The 8363-nt window shown below is 44.4% G+C and overlaps 1 pseudogene across 1 annotated transcript in view; it reads left to right on the top strand.

The window, feature by feature from the left end:
• LOC102728410 (cationic amino acid transporter 3 pseudogene) overlaps window positions 1-6920 on the top strand; it is a 12090-nt pseudogene extending 5170 nt beyond the window's left edge. Inside the window, exon 2 of the transcript XR_014145096.1 lies at window positions 4968-6920. The product of XR_014145096.1 is annotated as a cationic amino acid transporter 3 pseudogene (transcript). The remainder of the gene's footprint in view (window positions 1-4967) is intronic.
• The last annotated feature ends 1443 nt before the right edge of the window (window positions 6921-8363 follow it).

Below are 8363 nucleotides of genomic sequence, written 5' to 3'. Positions count from 1 at the left end.
TGCCTTCTTTAATACCCATCACCGGGCTAACCCATCCCCCCACCCTCTCCCCTCTAGAACACTCAGTTTGTTTCTCAGAGTCCATAGTCTCTCATGGTTTACCTCCCAGGCCCCTTTTCAATGCATTTTATTTTCCCCTTTCATCCTTATCTCTATTCTCATATCCCCTCCTCACTGGAGGCACTTGCTTTAGCGTATTTAACAAATGCTCTTCCAGTCCATGCTCTATATGTGTATTTAGATATATTCCTCCATTCCACAAATACAGTGCTATGTGTCAGGCACAGTTGTAGATGTGGGGAATATAGTCAGGAGCCAAACAGTTTAAAAAGTCCTGCTTTCAAGCAGCTTATATTCTTATGGAGTGAGATATAATGAACAAATAAGTAAAACATACAGTACCTTATTTAGTGACAAGTGCTATGGAAAAATGAAGGGCTGGGGATAAGGTCTGTCGTGCATAGTTAGGAGTAGATTGCAGTTGTTACGTGGGGTGAATCAGGAAGGCCATGCTCTAAACGTTCCATTTCACCAAATACAGTGAAGGGGAGAACCATGTGGATATCTGGGTGAGAAGTAGTGCCTTTTTAGGGGACAGCCAGTGCAAAGGCCCTGAGGTAGGGTCCTGCCTGGTAAGTTAGGAGGCCAGAAGGTTAGGAGGCCACTGACTAGAGAGAAATGTGTGGGAAGAGACAGAAACAGAAGGCTGAGAAGTAGCTGGGTCAGTGACAAATACTGGAGGACTCTGTAGGCCATTGTAAATGCAGACCTTGGCTTTACTCTGAATGAAAAGGAAACAGAAAAAAGGTTTTCAGCAGAGGAATGATGTGACATATTTAATAGATGCATGTGAATCCTTCACAAATGTACAGCGTTTTCTATTTTTTTAAAGGTACATAAATGGCATTGTTCTGTACACCTCATCCTGCTTTTACTTTTCCTACTTGTCATTGTTTCTGAGATCTACCCAAGTTGCTCTCTGTAAATCTGCTTTATTATCTCTGACTGCCGTGTCATATTTCATTGTGCACACACGGCACATTTTACTTATATATTCCTCTAGGAACAGATGCTGGCACAGCTCCCACTTCCTGCCACCACAAACAGTCCTGTGAGGAACGTGCTCACATGGGCTCCTTATGGACTCAGGAGAGAGTCTCCTTGGGGTGTGCACCTTGCAGAAGGATTGAGGGGCGGGAGGGTGTGTGCGTTCTTTTTTTTTTTTTTTTAAAGATTTTATTTATTTATTTGACAGAGAGAGAGACACAGCGAGAGAGGGAACACAAGCAGGGAGAGTGGGACAGGGAGAAGCAGGCTTCCCGTGGAGCAGGGAGCCCGATGCGGGGCTCGATCCCAGGACCTGGGATCATGACCTGAGCTGAAGGCAGACGCTTAACGACTGAGCCACCCAGGCGCCCCGGGTGTGTGTGTTCTTAATTCTACTGAGATTGTGCTTCAGGATGGTGCCCAGTGACGCTCCCACCAGCAGTGTGGGATGGTGTGTATCTCCTCACTGAATTCTCATGCTGATCCAGTGAGGGAGGTCAGGTGAGGTCCTTGTGGGTGAGGAGACTGAGGCTTAGAGAGAGTGAGCCAATTCCCCAAGTTCATGTAGTCACACGGAAGGGCCAGGGCTCACACCCAGCATTTCTGACATAATGGTCATTGCTCTTACCTCTATAGTACCCAGCACTGCCTGTTCCAGAAATAAGGCATCCACAGGCAAAGATGTTATTATATTTATTATTTTAATTTTTATTACTATATCTGAGCCTTGCATTTTTTGCTGCCTGGTCTAACTCAATGAGCCTAGGACCACCACATGTTTAATACCACATGGATGAGGGTGCCTAATTAGAGTCCTAAGTGTTTCAAAGTGAATTTTATGGAATAAAACTGTTTCCATGTCTCATGAGGGCCAGCTAAAAGGCTCAAGTTTCATTGGATGATTTTGAGGCTAGACATTTATAAAGACTGATTTTCAGAGTTTGGGGACATTGGATCAGATTTCATTTTTAAGTGTTAGGTAGATGATATTAAGTCCATACTGGCACTGAGCTATGTACTTGACAGGCATCCTTTCACTTACTCCTCACAACCAAACTAGGAGGGATTTACTTTTACTCCCACTTGACTATTGTGGAAATTAAAGCCCCAAGAGGAAAACTAATTTGTCCAGAGTCACCAGGTGGGAGGTTGAGGTGTGATTTGAACCTGAACAGTCTACCTGTAGAACCTTACTCTTAACTACTCAACTGTGCCTTCTCTCTGTGAGGAAGGATTTTATAACCTCTTCCGCATGAACACGAGGACAATTTCTTGTCAGGTAGTTTAGAGCAGTCAGTCATGGGAAGTACAGGGCTAGTGGACAAGAATCTCCAGAGGGAAAGGATCTGAAGTTTGAAAATGTTCCCCAGGTGTCTTCATTAGGCCTCCCTCTGTCCCCGGAAGTGAGAACCTCTGCCTTAGGACATCCTACCTGGATTATAAGGCCTGAACATGATGCCTTCAAAAAGGTACAGATTCTCTAACTGGGCATGGGTGGTTGGTTGTCTATAACCCCAGGCAGCCTGATATGTTTAAACAAGTGTCCTCAAAGCTAAGAATTCTTTATCACCCTGCGGTCAACATTTTATCACAGTTGGTTTCCCCCCCATACTTTTGATTTTGCTCATCTTCTGCTTGGAAGATAATTCCATTTATATCTTTACCTGATCCAGGTTTGTAAAGGCTGCTTGGCTAAAAGTCTATATCTCAAAGTCAAGTAGATAGGAATCCTAGATTATGTGCTCCTTCAAGTATCTCTTCTCAGTTTGGTCATTTGTTCAACAAATACTTATTGAGCACCTAACTCACAGTCTGATGGAGGAGACAGGCAGCTGACCTGGAATTTGGATACATTAGGATCAGTGGCACATGGTGAAGCCCAGTGCTAGGAGAGCACATGGGAAGGGCAGTGTAAGGGAAGCTTCCTGGGGAAGCATCAGCGGACCTGGGAACTGAAAGAGAAGTGGGGGTTAGCTAAGTGAAGGGGCCAAGAGGGCATTAGAGGCAAGGGAACAGGGTGAGTATCAAATTTCACAGGTGGAGCAGGAACTGGGCAGAGGATGAGGCTGGAGGAATAAGCACAGGTCAGATTATTAAGGAAGGAGGGATTATGAAGGAAGGGCAGTGAGGAACCACTGAACAGTTTGAAGCCTGGGGATGGATGGGGGACACCTCAATCACATTTATAGGGTAGAAAGGATCCATGAGTTAAGAACTGACCCTCCCTATCTATCTCATATGCTTGTTGGTAAATAATAACATTGGAACTGGTAGGTGGCAGATAAGGAGTCTAGATGGATTTGTAGATAGAAGGTCTGACCCATAACCCAAGGGTTCCTTTTGATCATCTATAGAGCACACCTTTCAATTTTGACTTGATCTTTCTGTCTTTAAAAACCTATGACATCATTTCCTAAAATCCTCTCAAAACCAAAGCCTGAGTAGGGAGGAGAGTGGGGGCTGTATGATTTTGTTCTCTGTTTTCAACTACTCATTTCTGGGGCTTTGCTGTGAATTGTTCATGCAAAGCCTTTCTCAAATGGAGGGGACAATTTGAATAGCAGCAGGAGAGGAGGAGGTAGGAGATACTACATGCAGGGTTTGTTCATTAAAAAATATATATATTTGAAATATTCAGACAATGGTTTGTGGCAGTTAAAAATAAATCCTTGTGAAAATTAACAGACAGTTACAAGTGAGTGCTTTAATACAAGCTCACAGAGCAGGGCAGATTCTCCAGGCCCTGGCAGCTGACGTCCCAGACGGCTCAGGGTGTGTAGAGAGCCCAGTGTGGCCGGTGAGGAGACTGTCTGCAGAAGTGCGCTCACCTTCTCTCCTGGAACCCAGAGAGGGAGGAGACAGAAGGAATTGTCTTGGTTGTGAACTACTGAGCTAGGTGACTCATTTCTTTTCTCCCTACCCATCACACTTCACAGCTGTGGATATAAAAACTGTAATTAATTTTTGTCTGGCTGCTTTGGGTGAGGTTTATTAAATGTCAGAATTCATAAGACTACTTTCCTGGCTCCTCTCCCTTCTCAGTCATGGACCCTGGGTTGGCTGCTGCCCCCATTTCTCCAGTGTTTCCTTCCCAGGCAGCCTGGTCCTCTCCTTCTTGCAGGTGGTTATGAAGGCCCTGACCCTTTCTCTCTCCTCCCCTCTGTTCACAGCGCCCCTGTGGGCCTAGGTGGGGAAAGTGAAAGTGTGGCCATTAGCACAGCTGAATGGATGATGCAGACTGAGGAGAAAAGGGGTCACAGTGCCATCTGACCTTGACTAGCTGATGTAGGGGCTATCGGTTTATGACTGGGGAGTCCAAATTTATATTTTAACCTCAGATGTTATTTTCAAAATGGGTCTGTAATTGCAACAAGGCTGACCAGTCCATGAATTAACCTGTCATAACTCACACCCAAGCACTCCTCACACATCCCATGTGAGAATTACTCTACAGCGATTCATGCCCTGTTGTCTTATAGCTTAATTAGTACATGACGCTACATGAGTTAGATGAATCCAAGTTGGAATATATCAAGTGGTTATATCAAGTGGAATATATCAAGTATGTTAAAAAGCAGAATGTTGGGAGGCATTGGCCCTTTTACTGGAGGGAAGGCAATATTGATTTTCCTCTGATGTCTTTGCTGTCAGTTTCTATGATATTTGTGCTGCAACAACTTCTGAGCTTTAGTTGCTTGGTTGAACACCATTGTTCAGTAAATATTTATTGTTTACTTAGGGATTATGGAGGGATAGCCCATAACAGAAAAAATATGAAACAGTAGATTTGAAGCCTGAGCAACAGAACTTGGCAGCCCCAACCCAACTCAGCTTAACTCAGCCTCATTGAACCTGATCCCAGACTCTCCACTCCTGGGCTTGCTACAGATCTCTGATCCTAGAATCCTCTTCACTTCCAGCTAGAATGCTGTGTCAGGCCCTTCGCAGAATTTGTCAAAAGCTGGTACGCAGACGAATGTTGGAGGAAGACGTGAATGAGATGGCCCCTGCCAGAAGACTGACCACTCTGGATTTAGTGGCACTGGGTGTGGGCTGCACAGTGGGAGTAGGTGTGTTTGTCCTGGCTGGTGAGGTGGCTAGAGATATAACAGGACCATCCATTGTGATCTGTTTGTTGGTAGCCAGCCTATCTTCTATATTGGCTGGGCTGTGCTATGCAGAGTTTGGTGTCCAGGTTCCCTATGCTGGCTCTTCATATCTCTACACTTATGTCACTATGGGTGAACTCTGGGCTTTCATCACTGGCTGGAACCTTATTATCTTCTTTGTTGCTCATACAGCCACTGTGGCCCGGGCTTGGACCTTAGCTTTTGACAATCTGCTTGGGAACCAGATCTCTCAGACCCTGCATGAGAGCATCTCACCGAATATTCTCCAGGTCCTTGGAGAAATTCTAGGCTTCATTGTTGTGGGCCTTATGTTGTTGCTCATGGAATTGCTGACACTGAGGAATAGGTGGATTTTCCTGGTTTCCAAAGTATTCACATTGGTGAAACTTTTGGTTCTCAGTTTTGTTATCATCTCTGGCTTCATGAAGGGCGACCTGCACAACTGGAAGCTCACAGAAGAGGACTACATAAAGGCTGGACTCAATGACACCTCTAGCGTGGGGCCTCTGGGCTCTGGAGGATTCATGCCTTTTGGCTTCAAGGGGATTCTCCGTGGAGTAGCTATCTGTTTCTATGCATTTATTGGTTTCAGCATTATTATTACCAGAGTTGAAGAAGTCCAGAATCCCAGGCGTTCCATCCCCATGGGAATTGTGATTTCACTGCTCATCTGCTTTTTGGTGTATTTTGGAGTCTCTGCGGCACTTACAGTCATGGTGCCTTACTACCAGCTTCGACCTGGGAGCACCTTGCCTGAGGCATTTCTCCATATTGGCTGGGCAACTGCCTACTATATTGTAACTTTTGTATTCCTCTGTAGTCTTTCTGTCAGCATCTTTGGCTTTGTGTTCCCCATTCGTAATCTGATATACATGATGGCACAGGACGGCCTCCTGTTCCCTGTCCTTGCCAGAATCCAAACCAGCGCATACATGCCCAATGTGTCCACTGTAATCTTGGGCATTATCATAGGAATCATGGCATTCTTCTTTGGACTCACTGATCTTCTCGATCTCATGTCAGTTGGGGCCCTGCTAGCTTACTCCCTGATGGCTCTTTGTGTTCTCATCCTCAGGTATCAGCCTGAAAGGAGGAATGGGGTAAAAGAAGCACAGGTGCAAGAGGGGAACAGACCTGCAGCTGAGGCGCTGACTCTACAGGGACTATTCTTTCCAGGCAGCCCCACCCCCACTCCACTCTCTGGCCGGGTTGTCGTTGTTTGCTCCTCACTGCTTGCTCTGCTGCTGACTCTTCTCTGCCTGGTGCTGGCCCAGTGGCCAGGTCTGCTCTCTGGAGACCCAGTGCCGATCACAGTGGTTGTGCTGCTCCTGGTGCTCATCACTGGGATCACTGGGGTCATCTGGAGACAGCCACAGAGCTCTGCTCCCCTTCAGTTTAAGGTCCCTGCTGTGCCTCTCCTCCCACTCCTGAGCATCTTTGTGAATGTTTGCCTTATGATGCAGATGACAGCTGCCACCTGGGCCCGATTTGGTGTCTGGATGCTGATTGGGTTTGCTATCTACTTTGGCTATGGGATCCAGCACAGCTTGGTCCCTTAACCCCACTTCAGTTAGGTCCAAAACTGTAGACTCAGCAGTGCCAGTCTGTATTGGGTTGACATTATCACACCTGAATGTAGTCTGGCCCCCTGCAATAATGGAGTACTTTTGAGCACATGGAAAGCTTGGCTTCCCATGGGTAGCTGGTGGGAGAACACTAATACGGCTCTGTATTTATTGTGAAATGAAGGATGTGTCTTTGCTCTTTCTCCTTTTTTGTTTTTTTGGTTTTTTTTGGTCTACTTTTCAATTGTGTCTGTGCTGCATACTGGGTTTTTAAAAAGTTATTATTAAAAGAAACTAGAAAAAGTGTTTTTGTTTTCTTTCGGTTAATATCCAGTAGTGAAAATACTGGATAGTATGGTAGTTTTATTTTTAATTTTCTGAGGAACTTCCATAATGATTTCCATAATGGCAGCAACAATTTACATTCCCACTGACAGTATATGAGGGTTCGTTTTTCTCTACATCCTCATCAACATTTGCCATTTCTTGCCTTTTTATTTTAGCCATTCGGTCAGGTGTAAAGTGATATCTCAGTGTAGTTCTAATATACATTTCCTGATGAATAGTGATGCTGACCATTTTTCATGTGTCTGTTAGCCATCTGGTATGTCTTTTTTGGAAAATGTTTATTCAAGCCCTCTGTCCAGTTTTTATTGGATTATTTGGTTTTTTTTGGTGTTGAGTTGTATACGTTCTTTATATACTTTGGATATTAACACCTTTTTACATATATCTAGTGTCCTGTGGTTAAGTTGATGCTGGATAAAAAAAGAAACCCAACAAAAAAGTGAAAGCGGCTGAGCTGGGTATGCTCATTGCTGTCTCTTTAACTCACTAATCAAAGTCACGGTGAAGGGGGATGTGAAGACAGAGTCTAGGAATACCACTCTGCTCAGGGGTGCTCAAATTTCAGCAGGTGCCACCTCACCTGGAGAGCTTGTGAAAACAGATTGCCAGGCCCCACCCCCAGCCTTTGGAGTAGGTCAGGGTGGCGCCCAGAACTTGTACTTCTAACAAGTTCCCAGGTAAGGCTGATACTGCTGGTCCAGGGAACACAATTGAAAACCGAAGTTCCAGCTGAAGACCTTGAGAATGATTAAGTGAAGGAAACAAAGGTGCGCTTTGAATATTTACTTTCATTTAATGAGACATTTAGATTAAAATACCATCCATTAATCCTTTCCCAGTGGGGATATCAGAGTGAATCATTTCACAATGTATATGTATATCAAATCATCACAATGTACTCATTAAATATCTTACAATTTTATATGTCAATTATACCTCAATAAAGCTGAAATTTTAAAAATGAAATACCACAGTTATCTGTGTATCTTTATTTTCTTTATGATTGTAAATCATAGGTAAGGAGTGTATCTTGTTTACTGCTGAGAACATCCAGCTGGGGCCAGGCACATAATGAGCATTTAACAAATTCATGTTCAACTGAATTGAGCCTTACACATTTCTTTGAAACAGAAAATTCTCCTTCCTTTCAGGCTAAGGCTATGTTATTCCTTTAAAACTATCTTCTGGGAAACTTCCTTGACAAACAGAATTTCTCTCCATCCAGAACTAAATCTAGAACTGCCTCTAGACCTGTACCGAGCTATCGCAAGTT

This window comes from Leptonychotes weddellii, chromosome 5 (genome assembly GCF_054177405.1).
Source record: "Leptonychotes weddellii isolate Sample4059 chromosome 5, ASM5417740v2, whole genome shotgun sequence".
NCBI classification, from domain to species: domain Eukaryota; kingdom Metazoa; phylum Chordata; class Mammalia; order Carnivora; family Phocidae; genus Leptonychotes; species Leptonychotes weddellii.
This window is presented reverse-complemented; position numbering and strand designations above follow the sequence as displayed.